This window comes from Ambystoma mexicanum, chromosome 10 (genome assembly GCF_040938575.1).
Source record: "Ambystoma mexicanum isolate Mex_15411 chromosome 10, UKY_AmexF1_1, whole genome shotgun sequence".
Lineage (NCBI taxonomy): Eukaryota > Metazoa > Chordata > Amphibia > Caudata > Ambystomatidae > Ambystoma > Ambystoma mexicanum.
Window position 1 is genome coordinate 1,474,970,692 of NC_090932.1, and position 15,216 is coordinate 1,474,985,907.

Sequence of the window (15,216 nt, forward strand, 5' to 3'; positions counted from 1 at the left end):
CCTAACTCCCCCGAAAATCCACACAACCATCTCTCGCCCAGCAAACCGCATGCACTTCACCACACCGCAACAAACAAACAACACATAAACAGCACACGAGGTCTCGCCCTGGTCCAATACTCACACCAAAGCACAGCGCACAGTGGAAACCGAACTGAAGCCGCCGACAGCACACCACTTCTCTCAAATTCTCCTACTCCCTCTTCACCCGCCTTCTTGTTTTACAGACCCGCCCGAGCGCCTGGGGACCAACTCTGTTGGTGACGGTGGGCGATATAAATACCTTTAACATTTAACAGACATGTAGCTATCACTCACTACAGGTGTGTGCATCATTCCTAATGCAATCACACACTCGGGGAATATGACAGGACACTGGCACGATACAGAGCCTCTGCAAACATCCGTATTGTGTGATTGGGCTGGCAACTGTGCATCAGAGGCGCCGTTGAAACCACACAACTCCAACATACGCAGGCGAAAATGAATTCACACACTATGAATGCGTGCAGAGGTGGCGGTGCACTCACACAATCAAGATGTGTGGAGTCACACACACAGATGCGTCCACAGGTGGCAATACAATCACTCAAAATAGACGTGCGCAGAGTTGCTACTGCAATCACACAATCCAAATATACACAAGTGACAGGTCATTGACACAATGCAAATAAGTGCAAGGCCTCTGCAGTGGGTGATTGTGCAGGCATCATAGGTGTCACTGCACTCACACAAATACGTGCACGGTGAAGCATTCATACAACACATGAGTGCGCACAGGTAACAGTACAATAACACAATCGTGATATGTGGAGTGCCAAACCCCACGGTGCGATGTGTACAGGGGTGGCAATACAATCCCACAATACAGGGGGCGTGCAGTTGACAACACAGTACAATCAGCCTCACCGATGTGTCTAATGGGGCCAGTGCAAACAGGTGTGTGCGGCGCTGCCAGGGCAATCACACTGCACACAGATGTGCAGGTGACAGTGCAGACGCATACAACAAACGCGTGCAGAGGTGTCAGTGCAGTACCTGGAACGCTGGGCATAGTTGCTAATGTAATCCCATATGGCCGGGCACTTACACACATCTAAACTGCACAGAGGTGCAACACGATCCACCCTGCAATGCAGATGTGCGTGGGCGACAGTGAAATCACACGCTACAGGTGTGTGCAGGTGACACCACAGTCCCACCGTACAGACGTATGCAGCGGTGCAAGTGAAGCCCGCCAGGTGGGGGTGCAATCACCCAGAGCAGAGGTTCCCGTGCACTGTTTCGGGCGGGGGCAGCGTTGCTCGTGCAGCCCGAACGCAGGTGTGTGCAGGCGACGGGGAAATCACCGACACAGATGTGCACAGGTCTGAGCATGCAATCTCACAGTACCTGTGCGCGCGGGTGAGCCTTCGCCCACGCCATACAGGTGTGTGCAGGGCTGCCAGCGCAATCTTCGAATCCAGCTGCCGGGGGTGGCGGCGCCTTCACACGGTACAGGTGTGCGCAGGTGGCGGGGCACTCGCACACAACCCACGTGCACAGATGTCTCTCAATGCAGTCACACAAACAGACGTGGGAGGGAGTTGCCAATACAATCACTCTCGCCACCCGAGTGTGTGCGGGGATATCATTACAGCATTCGACCTCAGGTGACGCCGCAATCACACCTGCGACCACACAGCACAGATGTGTGCCACTGCACACCCAGAAGACGGGTGGTGGCGATGCAATCGCACTATGCAGACGCTTGCCGCGGTGTCCGTGCACGCACACAGCCCAGGTGCAGCTCTGTACAGAGGTGCCTGGGCAAAATCAGCCCAGCCATGCGCCGATGCACAGTACGCAGGTGCCAGAGGTGGCAGCGCACCCACGCCCGCCCAGCACCCAGAAGCAGCCCTTCCACCCTGACAGTGTTACATGTATGAAGGCGTGGGCGCACACTGTTTCTGCTTGCAGGCAGCACCTTACCTGCTCTCTGGATGAGGCGCTATACGCGTGGCGCTGTCCTGCAGCCCGTGGTGCCGCGGGGCTGGAGCGCTCAGACCCGTGCAGGACCCGAGGTCACCTAGCAGCGGTGAGGCGAGCCCGGGCGCCGAGAGGTAAATTGGGGCAGCAGCTACCTCGCTGGCAGCGCTGCCTCCTCAAAAGCCCGTCCTTCCCTTCAGAGCTCCCTCCGAGCTCTGCCTCCCTCTCGGAGCACCCCCAGCCCCTCACAGCCCTACCTCCCCCTCAGAGCGCCTCCCTGAATGGGCCAGATGTGCAGCGCTGTAACGAGCGCTGCAATTGGCCTCTGCGTTTAACTGTTATGTTCCTATGAAAGCATCTCTTGCAGAGGGCGGGGAGGAGAGTGCGAAGAGGAAGGGGCCGAAGGGGTGGGGCGAACGAAGGAGAAGAGGAGGGGGCGAGAAGGAAGGGAAGCGGTAGGGGCTACGGAGGGGACTGGGGAAGGGGCGAAGGGGTAAGGGGGAGGAGGAAAGGGTGGGGCAAGAGGGAGGACGGCACATAGAGGCAATAAGGGGACAAGACATACAGAGATAGAAACCCAGAGTAGGAGGGAGGTAAATATACAGAGAGAGCAAGATAGAAAAACAGAATGGGAGATAGAAAGCTACAGTGGAAGTGGAAGCGAGAGGCGTGGGGAAGAGGGACAAGTCTGAAAGGGACTCGTCCTGATACAAGCTAGAAAAAAGGGGAACATACAACGAAAAGTAAACAAAAGGTAAGAGAAACGGGAAGGGTGCGACAGAGACAAATAATGGTGCGGAGGGAGCCAACAGAAGAAGTGTAAGTGAAAGGTGCTGCAGAGAAGAAGAAACAGGGCCTGATAATGAAGCATTCAGTGGGGGGGGCGGGGGGGGGGCGGTTCCACCCCTCACCTTCTAACACTCTTCTGCTCCTCCTGTCTTCTGCTTCTCTGGAACACTTTGGTCTCTGCGCCGTTTCCTTTTCTCCCTCCCTGCTGCCAAGCAACCTTCTATCACTCTTCTGCTCCTCTGCAGCACTTTGGTCTGGGCACCGTTTCCTTTTCTCCTTCCCTGCTGCCAAGCAACCTTCTATCACTCTTCTGCTCCTCTGGTCTTCTGCTCCCCTGGGGCACTTTGGTCTAGGCACCGTTTCCTTTTCTCCCTCCCTGCTGCCAAGCAACCTTCTATCACTCTTCTGCTCCTCTAGAGCACTTTGGTCTGGGCACCGTTTCCTTTTCTCCTTCCCTGCTGCCAAGCAACCTTCTATCACTCTTCTGCGCCTCTGGTCTTCTGCTCCCCTGGGGCACTTTGGTCTGGGCACCGTTTCCTTTTCCCCTTCCCTGCTGCCAAGCAACCTTCTATCACTCTTCTGCTCCTCTGGTCTTCTGCTCCCCTGGGGCACTTTGGTCTGGGCACCGTTTCCTTTTCTCCCTCCCTGCTGCCAAGCAACCTTCTATCACTCGTCTGCTCCTCTGGTCTTCTGCACCCCTGGGGCACTTTGGTCTGGGCACCGTTTCCTTTTCTCCTTCCCTGCTGCCAAGCAACCTTCTATCACTCTTCTGCTCCTCTGCAGCACTTTGGTCTGGGCACCGTTTCCTTTTCTCCCTCGCTGCTTCCAAGCAACCTTCTATCACTCTTCTGCTCCTCTGGAGCACTTTGGTCTGGGCACCGTTTCCTTTTCTCCCTCCCTGCTGCCAAGCAACCTACTATCACTCTTCTGCTCCAATGGAGCACTTTGCTCTGGGCACCGTTTCCTTTTCTCCTTCCCTGCTGCCAAGCAACCTTCTATCACTCTTCTGCTCCTCTGTTCTTCTGCTCCCCTGGGGCACTTTGGTCTGGGCACCGTTTCCTTTTCTCCCTCCCTGCTGCCAAGCAACCTTCTATCACTCTTCTGCTCCTCTGCAGCACTTTGGTCTGGGCACCGTTTCCTTTTCTCCCTCGCTGCTTCCAAGCAACCTTCTATCACTCTTCTGCTCCTCTGGAGCACTTTGGTCTGGGCACCGCTTCCTTTTCTCCCTCCCTGCTGCCAAGCAACCTTCTATCACTCTTCTGCTCCAATGGAGCACTTTGCTCTGGGCACCGTTTCCTTTTCTCCCTCGCTGCTTCCAAGCAACCTTCTATCACTCTTCTGCTCCCCTTGAGCACTTTAGACTCTGCACCGTTTCCTTTTCTCCTTCCCTGCTTCCAAGCAACCTTCTATCACTCTTCTGCTCCTCTGCAGCACTTTGGTCTGGGCACCGTTTCCTTTTCCCCCTCCCTGCTTCCATGCAACCTTCTATCACTCTTCTGCTCCTCTGGAGCACTTTGGTCTGGGCACCGTTTCCTTTTCTCTTTCCCTGCTGCCAAGCAACCTTCTATCACTCTTTTGCTCCTCTGGTCTTCTGCTTCCCTGGGGCACTTTGGTCTGGCCTGCTTCCAAGCAACCTTCTATCACTCTTCTGCTCCCCTGGAGCACTTTGGACTCAGCGCTGTTTCCTTTTCTCCCTCCCTGCTTCCAATCAACCTTCTATCACTCTTCTGCTCATCTGGAACACTTTGGTCTGGGCGCCGTTTCCTTTTCTCCCTCCCTGCTGCCAAGCAACCTTCTATCACTCTTCTGCTCCTCTGCAGCACTTTGCTCTGGGCACCGTTTCCTTTTCTCGCTCGCTGCTTCCAAGCAACCTTCCATCACTCTTCTGCTCCTCTGGAGCACTTTGGTCTGGGCACCGTTTCCTTTTCTCCCTCCCTGCTGCCAAGCAACCTTCTATCACTCTTCTGCTCCTCTGCAGCACTTTGCTCTGGTCACCGTTTCCTTGTCTCCCTCGCTGCTTCCAAGCAACCTTCTATCACTCTTCTGCTCCTCTGGAGCACTTTGGACTCGGCACCGTTTCCTTTTCTCTTTCCCTGCTGCCAAGCAACCTTCTATCACTCTTCTGCTCCTCTGGAGCACTTTGGTCTGGGGGCCGTTTCCTTTTCTCCCTCTTTGCTGCCAAGCAACCTTCTATCACTCTTCTGCTCCTCTGGAGCACTTTGGTCTGGGCGCCGTTTCCTTTTCTCCCTCTCTGCTGCCAAGCAACCTTCTATCACTCTTCTGCTCGTCTGGAGCACTTTGGACTCTGCGCCGTTTCCTTTTCCCCCTCCCTGCTTCCAAGCAACCTTCTATCACTCTTCTGCTCCTCTGCAGCACTTTGGTCTGGGCACCGTTTCTTTTTCTCCCTCCCTCCTTCAAAGCATAATTATTGTTGTCTGATCATAATCCAAGCAGCACTGAAAGGTGACTGTCATTGTTGGCTAGATTTGTATTTTATTATATTTTGTACCATAAAGTTTACGTTAGCATTTGTTCCGCCAAATGGCTTCCTCGGGGCATGCCATGATGCTCTGTTCATGGAGTACACGTTGGCGCGTTAGGTGCTGCCCATGTCATCGAGTTCTTAAAATCTCACTGTTTTTACAGGCTGAACAGGCCGCCTCAAGCACCTCTTGCTGAGATGCGTGGGCCCAGTCTGCCAGCCGCACAAGCCATTCACAACCTTTCCTGATGCTGTTTCTCATTTCACCACTGGGTGGCGCCTTGCCATTGAATGCAGCCCGAGCGGGTGTCCAGGGCGGGGTCGGGATGGTTGGTGTAGGGGTGGTAATGAAGATAGGGGGGGGGGGTGGTTGGAAGGAAATAGAGAATAAATAAAAGTACACATTCAAAGTGATTTGCACAAAGTAAATGACCACAAAGCAATTTATTTCGTTGAAATGGCATGGAACCCTCTGACCTATGGCTGCCTTGCGCCTGCAACATATTCAGGAGCAAGGGTTTGAGGCTGCTGTTCGCTAGTCATTTGGGTGAGTGCCTCAAAGATTGGGCGACCCAGATCAGTTGGTCTCAGTACTCGATTCCCTGCCAGCTCTCACTTTAACATGTGTATGTTTCCATGCTTTTATGGATAATTCACACAGGCCATAATGTCAGAGGGTCCCACTGCTGTACAGTGAGTACAGTATGTAGCATGTAGTCCACGTGCTTACTTGTGTGTTGGGGCCAGGATCTGCAGTGATGGTGGAGGGAGAGGGGGGGGGGGGGGTGGGGGGGGGGCGGTGTGGAGAGAGGGGGGGGGGGGGGGGGCAGGCCAGGGCCCTGTAAAAGACGGGACATACAGCACACTGTATATTATGCGTACTGAACACTTTGTTTCTTTGACCGTTGACTGTAAAACAGCTGTGCTATATTGTGCTAATGGTTGGTCACCTTCCACTGACATTTTGACTCATTATGTAATGCATATATCCCTGCACCTCAGTACCCATTCCACAATCAAAGCTACTGCAAAGAGCACGCAATATGATGTTTGCCAACGTTTCTCACTGTATTGACTGTGCGTCTGAGCCAGCCCCATGCCTCAAAGTGCATTCATTTTGACTTCCTCAGAAATGAGGCCACATTCCCAACGTCCGTCTTCTGGAATTCACACCTGATCTTCCTGGAGCATTTTACTCTTGCCAGGGTGTCTCACGCTCAAACGTGGGGTGTAGAAGAGGGATCTGCACTTATCCTGGCACCCATTTATTTATTTATGTTGTTTTATAAAGCACCAGCCATGCCCCATGGGCGAGTGTTCATGTTAGACATTTCACTACAACTATAAGTACATCAAAACTGTCAGAATATCAGTAAAACGTGTATTAGGACAGAAATTCAATAGCAGAGTCTTCAGGCATTTCATAATCCTGTTGAATGTAAGTCATTACTGCAGTACAGTAGCCATTGTCCAATTAAAGACCCTGTACTGTGTGTTGCAACAGATGCTGTAGAACAGGTCATGATGCTGGGAGGGTAGCTCAAGGGCAACACGTTTGTCTTGGAAGCAAGACAACACATAGCAAGACAGGTTCGAATACCGGGCTCGCACTTACAAACTGTTATAAAAGAATAATAATTATAATTCTGTAATGTTGGTAGTGGTCGGTAATAATATAGGTTATTAGAGGGAGAACAGATACTGTAGAGGATGTGATGACGCTCAGACCCCCGATAACCATACCGGACACTGTGGCTTTCCACCATCAGCTGAAAGAGTTCTCCAGTGGATCCTATTGGGAGCTGAAGCATCATCGCATGCTGGAAAACATGCCAGTCATAAATTGGATCCTGCAGCATCCACACAAGGGCACCAAATACCTATTCGTTTATTTATTTATTTGCATAGTGCACTTGCAGCCCAGGGGCATCGAGGCGCTGTTACAAGTAAATGTTGGATTCTTGATTCAGAGGTCTCTTGGTTACACAGATACAGGCATAGTTACAAGTGATGCATGATATGCAATGTACAGTTACAGAGTGCAGTCAGGTACATTTCATACAAAGAGCTTGGTTTTAATGGCTTTGTTAATGTTGTGCAAAGCAATCCTGTGACAGTATGAGCCTTCTATGACTAACTACTGTAGGAGTACCAATTGCATTCAACTTCCTTACAGTAATCCACACCCCTCAACAACACTTTTCTATCTCAGAAAAGCACAGCGTGACGCCCGCGGCTGCGTCACCTCCGGGTGCCTAACATTCACAGTCACCCTGCTCTGGTACCATTCAGTAATGCCCCCCAATCCTGGGCATCAAAACAGCCGGTCAGCGAGAGCTCAGCCAACTCGGTGCCAAGTGTCATCACAGTATATTTTGCACATACATGATATATACACCTCCGTCCAAATGGTGTGTTGAACACAGATTATCCATTTAAGTGGCCAGGCTCTGTGGTAGTGCAAAGTTACATTGAATTCTTTCGGTCCAGTCCAGTAGAAAGCTATATCCAGCACCATTCCTATAATTTAATGTGTCAGCACTCCATGTCAAGTCATCCTCGGATCTCTCTAGCTATGGCCACCATGCTCCCACCTTCAGAGCTTATAACGCCCACTAGATTCCGACCTCCCTGCCTACATTTACCTACCTCAAACTGTAGGAATACTACCCATGTTAATTGTTCTCTCTCCCCAACTCAATGGATACAATTATATGCCATATGACCTACACCTAACCAACCCTGCACTACCAAATTAAGAAATGATAGGCTCAGATCCAGAATTATAACTACCACTCAACTTCCGTCCACCTATAGGCAGAAACGATCCACCTCTACCCAACCTAAGGAGAGATCCAAGAGTACTTCTGACAACAGCACCTCACCGATTCTCCCTACCCCACCAACTAGTTTGATTCCACCAACATGCCCCTTGAACAAGGACTCACCTCCCATTAAGGGTGCGTTAGTTAATGCCAGATCTATGGTAGCCCACACCCTAGACATTGCGGACGACATAGTTTCTACCCAACTAGATTTCTTAGCTATCACTGAGACTTGGCTTCATCGAGCAGCAGGGCCAACCTTGTCTCTAGCCATTCCAGATAATTACTCTATACTTAGGCTAGACAGAGAAATCTCTAGAGGCGGAGGTATTGCCTTCATTGCCAAAACTAATCTAGGACTAAGGATCCTCCCTTATCGCCTCTTCCCCTCAGGAGAGCTCCTCTCCGTCAAATTACCTCTATCTGCATCACACACAAAAACGATGCACCTCTTATACAGACCGCCTGGCCCTATCGCCACTTTAGAAGAAGATATCACATCACTACTTTCTGAAAATACCAAACCTAAATCCCAGATTATACTTCTAGGAGACTTCAATTTAGGCCTTCATGATACCAATGATAACAACGCATTAGCGCTTGTTAACACCATTACGGAACTAGGTTTCACTCACTGCATCAATTTGACCACGCACAACAAAGGTAGAATCTTAGAGGTATCGGGTAATAAAATTGGGGCAAAATGCCACAGGTAAAAAAAATTGCAGCAAAAATGCTGTGGTTTTACCTGGTAAAGGTGTATCCCATTATACTATTTAAGGGGGTGGGGGTTTTGGGGGTGTCCCCCGCTTCCCTTAAATGGTATAATGGGTCCAGAGGTTGCGGGGGTGTCCCCCACATCCTTTACATGATTATGGTGGTAAAATGTTGTATTCACGGCCATTTTTGCAGTGATTTTAAGACATGGAACCATCTTAGATTGGTTAGCCGATCTTAACTGTGATACCAAGATTCTAGCCAACAAACCCTGTGCTTGGACTGACTACCACCTCATCTCATTTACCCTTCTGAACAGCCCTCAACCCAATCTGACAAAATCACCTGCTCCCCCAGCACTCACCAAAAATAAGCGGAATATAACAGTGGCAAACTTATTACCACTACTCCAACCCATAACCAATCTTGCCTCCACCATTTCAGGCCCCACAGTACTAGTGGAACTCTACAACAACACTATACAGCAAGCCATCGACAAAATAGCCCCCCTCAAAATGTGCAAAGCCAGACCGAAAACACACTTAAACTCTTGGTTTACCCCAAACCTCAAAGTAAAACGTTCTGAGAAAAGAAAGGCCGAATCACTTTGGAAAAATCTCCCTACAGCGTCTTACAAGGAAAGTCTATCTAAAATAACTATAAAATATAAATCTGAGATACTTCAAGCTAAAAAAGACATGCACAATACCAGAATCAATAGTGCAAATTCAAATACCCATGAACATTTTAATATCCTAAGAGAGCTAGAATCCCCTACACCACCTGCAATTCTAGATCGAGCTGCCTACTTACAAATTCAGACTCATCTAGAATCCAACAGACTCTTAGGGCTATGACAGTCTGGCTTCAGACCTAATCACGGAACAGAATTCGCTCTAACAGATTTAAAAAACCAAATGGACGAATTAAAGGACAAAGGCAAGCTAGCACTCCTTCTCTTGGGCCTCTCAGCCGTCATTGATTTAGTTAATCACAGAGTACTCTGCAAGCACCTAACAACAGTCACCTTCTTCCCTGATAAAGCCACTGCATGGATACAATCTTTCTTAGACAATAGAACCATGAGGGTCTTCTTACCAACGTCAGCAGCTGTGCCGGCACCAGTTACCAGCAGAGTACATCAGGGTTCATGTGTCTCTCCCTCCATGTACAACATTTTCATCAAGCCACTCTTTGATGATCTCGACAGTCAGGGTGTCACCTACACCAACTATGCAGATGACACTCAGATTCTCATCCCCATCTCAGGTGATCATGTCACTGACTCTGCCCTGCTCAATAAAATGTACCTTATTATCCATGCCTGATTTGTCACTGACGGTTTATGTCTTAAGGCCGAAAAGACAGAGCTACTACTCATTGGCTCTACGGCTAAACGGAACAACCTAAGTAACCAATATAATGCATTCATGATAGACGGCATCAACATAAAAGATTCCAAGGAAGTAAAAACCTTAGATTTCTATCTTGACTCTGCTCTTACCTTAAAGAGACAAGTCAATGCCACTTCCTCAGCCACAGCTGACACCTGTAAACATATTAATACCTGTAAACTTATTAATGCCTGTAAACCTTTTCTCTCAACAGCAAGTTGTATAACGTTAGCAAGAGCACTAATCTTATCTAAAGTAGATTATTGCAATTATACCTAGGGACTAGTAAGTACAACACCCAAAAACTCCACATACTTCAGAACAATACGCTCAGATCGGCTCTTAATCTACCCAGATCACAGCATATCTCAGCTATGAAGAATAGCTAGCAATCATATAGAATAGAATCAACTTCAAAACTGTATCCATCATGCATAAATGCCTCTCTAATTTGGCCCCGGATTAGCTAGCATGCAACGTCTCTAGAAAGACTGACCTACTAGATCCATTCATGCCCACTGCTTCAAAGTCCCCAGATTTAAGCTTCAGAACGCAGGGGGTAGTAGCTTTCCTGTGCTTGCGTCCAAACTTTGGAATACCTTACCGGTCAACCTAAGATCTGAAGTGTCCTACTTTGGCTTCAGAAAAAAGGTAAAGCTATGGCTGTTCCCCAACAGCTGCACTGCGACCTCCCCTGTAAATATCTGTAATGTCTTTTCTTGACTATTGTATTTTATGCTACTGTCCCATGTAATGATGTAACGATGTAATGCGCCCTGATACCTCAGGGTTTGGTGCGCTATATAAATGAATAAACTGCTGTATTTGATATTGCTGGTCCTTGGTTCACCCACTGTCTTCTTTATATTTTGTTACCTTAGCTTTGGTGGTGATAACATGGTGCCACAATATACAGCAGACATTCTGTTGACATTAAAACAAAACGACTATGGCACACTTACTCTACGGGCCCTTGATAAAAGCAGAGACTTAGGCATTTATAACAGTGACCTTGTGTAATCCTCACACTCTGCGACACCCTCAGTGTAGGCGGCTTTGATCAATGCTAGATCTGCAGTTAAAAACGCCTCTGCACTCAAGCAGCTTATTAGTTCTTTAAAATTGGGCATTCTTTTTATAGCAGAGTCATGGTTTACTGCCAGTTCCTTTGCACATTGCCACTTATTGGTGCCAGATAACTTTCAAATCAAGTGGGTAAATTGCGAGTCACCCAGAGGAGGTGGAGTTGACATGATTGCAATATCCTCCCTGGTGTACGTTTTGTATATCTTCTAATGAATGTTATCAGTTAGTCCTTTGCTATAGATCTTCTTGTTTACATGGTTTTGATGCTTACCTTGGAACGCAAGCATTATGCTATTCAAATATGATTATCTTGGGTGGCCTTAATATCTGGTGTAGTAATGATTTAGAACGGAATCAGCGTAAAGATATTTTACATTCCCATGACCTCCAGTTACTCACTGAGTCAGTATCTCATACAGGTGGTCACTATTAGCACCCTGTCATGTTCAAAGGATAAACCCTGTGTCATTAGTAAAATACTCCTGTATCTGGTCAGACCATTTTGCGATAACCTTTACTTTTTCGGCAAAACATGTACAATCTGTGAAAGATTCTACTGCTAATGCTCTATTTTTACGCAGTAAAACAATCTTGATACTATGAGTAACCAGTTACTCATTGGCTTGGTTCCTCTCTGATCTAATCTAAAATGCTCTAAACTTTATCAGACCTACATGTTACTTTTATAGAATAATTGTGACACTATTGCCCCCATTAAGAGTTCCAATAAACCTAGGAATAGGAATAACCAATGGTACAATGGCTGATTAAAAACACTTAAAATACATTATCGAAAGAAGGAAAAGACATGGCTAAAGTCTAGAGACCCTAAAGATCGTTTGGAGGCAAAAACAGTGCTGAAAACCTATTTAAAAAGTTGTATCAGCTAAATCTTTATTTATACAGAAACAGATTGATCTTGCTGAGAGTACATCAAAAGCTCTGTTTACAACTGCACTTTCCCCCTCCCCCTCTCCCATGCATTTGCGCGTTTTCAATGTCACTGCGCCTAGTAAAATTGCTGTTTGTTCTCCCCTTTTCCCCTCCCTTGCCTTGTCACGCTCTGAAACACTTGTGTACGAGCGCGATAGATATAAAATATCAATATCAACTATAAAAAAACTTTGCTTCTCCTGTATGCACTATTCCCAGCCTTTCTCCATTATCTAACCTGGTGAGCAAATTCAACGCCTTCTTTTTGGATAAAATAAACTTAACCAGGATGGAAATTGACTCCTAGCCATTTCACCAACATGCTGTTGTATCAAATAGAGAGGCAATATTTGTAGCAAAGTTGATTATTCCCTTGTTTGCACTTTCCCCTGTGACTTTTAGACAGTCTTCAATCTTATTAGTAAACTCAAACCAACACATTTTAATTATGAACCTATCCCAGCAGAATTGGCCAGACGCCATGTGGCTCCATTACGTGGGCCTATTTTATCAGTTATAAATGCTTCTTTAGTTCAAGGATGTATCCCAATGTACTTAAAAACAAACAAATCTTACACCACTTTAAAACAACAAAATACATTGAATCCCAAAGTACTTTCAAATTGTCATCTAATTGCCAGTCTTCTCTGGCCGTCTAAGATCCTGGAGAAAATTGTCACCACGCAACTGCAGAGTTTCCCGGAAAAACACAAGATCCTGGGTGTGCATCAGCCAGGATTCAGGGCCTGAGATGGGATTGAGATGGCACTTGTCTCAGTCTGGGATGATAGTCTGAGAGCTGCCAACGAGGGTCATATCAGCATGCTACTCATGCGGGACCTTACAGCAGCCTTCGACACGGCTGACTTTGGCATCCTTATTTCCAGACTGTCTGCGGTTGCTTGGGTGTCCAAGGCATCCCTGAAATGGTTTAATTCATTTTGAACTAACTGCACTCAGCAAGTTAAACTGGGTTCATACCTGTCTGATTCTCTACCAGTAAAATGTGGAGTGCCCCAGGGATCTTCCTGGTCCCCACCACTGTTTAATGTTTATTTATTTACATAATATACTTTTAGGTAGATTTAGCTTTGCATATAACAACATACACACATGGCTAAAAAAAAGAAAAACAATTTTTGATTGAAAAAAAACTCAGCTAAAATTATACATCAAATTAAAATATCCTGTGGGATAGATTGGTTAAATGGTCATACATAAAACAAAAAATGTCATCATGTGGAACATCAAATTAATGTAATTACCTTCCAACAAACAATGCCACTTAGTAGTTACATTTTCCTCCCATTTCAGGTTACAATATGCTTTCATATACTTGTTTCTTAGCTTATTTAGACTGTTACACTGAGTCATAGTATGTTGAGCATTTGCTTTTTCCATATTGCCACATAATCTGCACAAGCGATCAGTTTGGGGTATGCCAGGCTTCGCTCCCCTGATAGCTAATACTTCTGATGCATTAAACTTAAGAATTAGATATGCTCTGATTATTGCACTTTCTGGAAACACACTCATATATTTAGGAGTCTCAGTTCGTGTATAGATTGTTTGAATACATTCACTGCTTTTAGAGTGGGTAAATAAGTGCTTGATCCCGCATTCCATGCTATGGCTAGAGATCTTTGTTTTTAGCCACCTTTTTTGTGAACTGGCAGAACTTAAAGATGTTGCAGGTACATATCCCTGCATCCATCTATGGTGGATGGTTTGTAAATGACTTATTCTCCCTAAGGTAGTACCACCAATGTTTTTATAGGCAGTCATTGCCTCATTCATTATTGTCTGATTGTCCAAATGTATTAAAGACTCAAAAGTCGAGGGTCATTTTTATCCTACTCTAGCCGTGATCCTCATGATGTTAAATTCTAGTAACAGATATGCAATCAGCATAGTTTTTGGCATTCGAAATAAAATTCATAATATCATAGCCTCAAATTTTGCTACCTCAGAGAGAAGTCTGACTCCCCACAATTCGATACCGTAAGTCATACACGGAAGAATCTTAGCAGAATATAGCAGTATCGTCTTAATGGAGCAACCTCCTTGTGTGCTGATGAATTTCATGCCATTGTGCCTCCCAATTTAATTTATTGTCTAAGTAGACCCCTAAATATTTATAGTAATGCACCACTTCAACAACATTCGAGTCGAGCTTCCACGTCATACGATTGAGTTTATGACATTTGGGTTTTCCAAGGAAGGTGACCATTTTTCTTTTGTCTATATTGATTTGCAGACCATTTTCATTAGCATAACTACCGAGGATCTTCAGTTTTTCTTGTAATCCTGATGGGGTGTAATCTAGCAGAAACAGATCGTCTGCATAACCAAGCCAGTCCATCTAAACACTGCCGATTTTAAGCGGAAAAGTACCCATTTGTTTCAAGGGCACCAGCAAGATTGGTCAAGTATAGATTAAATAATGTATCAGCCAAGATGCATCCCTTTTTGGCCCCACGTACAGTCTGGAACTGGCCACGCACACACCCCTCTCCGTCCAATCTCACACGTACTGAAGTATGAGAGTATAATAATTTGATCATGGACAACAGACCTGGGGAATCTTCCATGCTACAAGTTTGGTCCATAGGCGATTGCGCAAGATGGTATCGAAGGATGGACTGAAATCAATAAATGCACCATATACTGGAAGTTGGCGACAGGCCCATGCATGCTCGATCAAACTAACCAGTATCAATAGGTTATGTGAGGTGCTGGATTTAGCTCTAAAACCCGTTTGATTCTATGGTAGTATCGCATTGTCATATATCCACGTGTTAACTTCCTTAAGAAGAACTTTAGCAAAGATTTTCGCTGGAATAGCCAGCATGCGATCATTTAGAGGGCCATTCCAGCATCCTTTTTTTTGTATTGGGAGTATGATGCTCTCTTTCCAGCTAGGAGGGACCACGCCACAACTCCCAATGTGAGAGAAAAGGCTATGGAGAGAGTTGGCCCATAGCTCTGGGGCTAACCGCAAAAGCCCATTGCAGGTGCCATC

General features: G+C 46.7%; 1 protein-coding gene and 1 long non-coding RNA gene across 5 annotated transcripts in view; one reads left to right on the forward strand and one right to left on the reverse strand.

Annotated features, from left to right (window-relative positions):
• Window positions 1–2,315, reverse strand: part of CAMKK2 (calcium/calmodulin dependent protein kinase kinase 2) — a 557,312-nt gene extending 554,997 nt beyond the window's left edge. For 3 of the 4 annotated variants that reach the window (XM_069619567.1, XM_069619565.1, XM_069619566.1), the window contains exon 1: window positions 1,972–2,315. The gene's annotated coding sequence lies outside the window, so the exon portion shown is untranslated. The remainder of the gene's footprint in view (window positions 1–1,971) is intronic. The other variant, XM_069619568.1, reaches the window with a different exon arrangement.
• A 282-nt stretch (window positions 2,316–2,597) lies between these two features.
• LOC138492430 (uncharacterized) overlaps window positions 2,598–15,216 on the forward strand; it is a 39,359-nt gene continuing 26,740 nt past the window's right edge. The window contains exon 1 of the long non-coding RNA XR_011276202.1: window positions 2,598–2,722. This is a non-coding gene — a long non-coding RNA (uncharacterized lncRNA). The remainder of the gene's footprint in view (window positions 2,723–15,216) is intronic.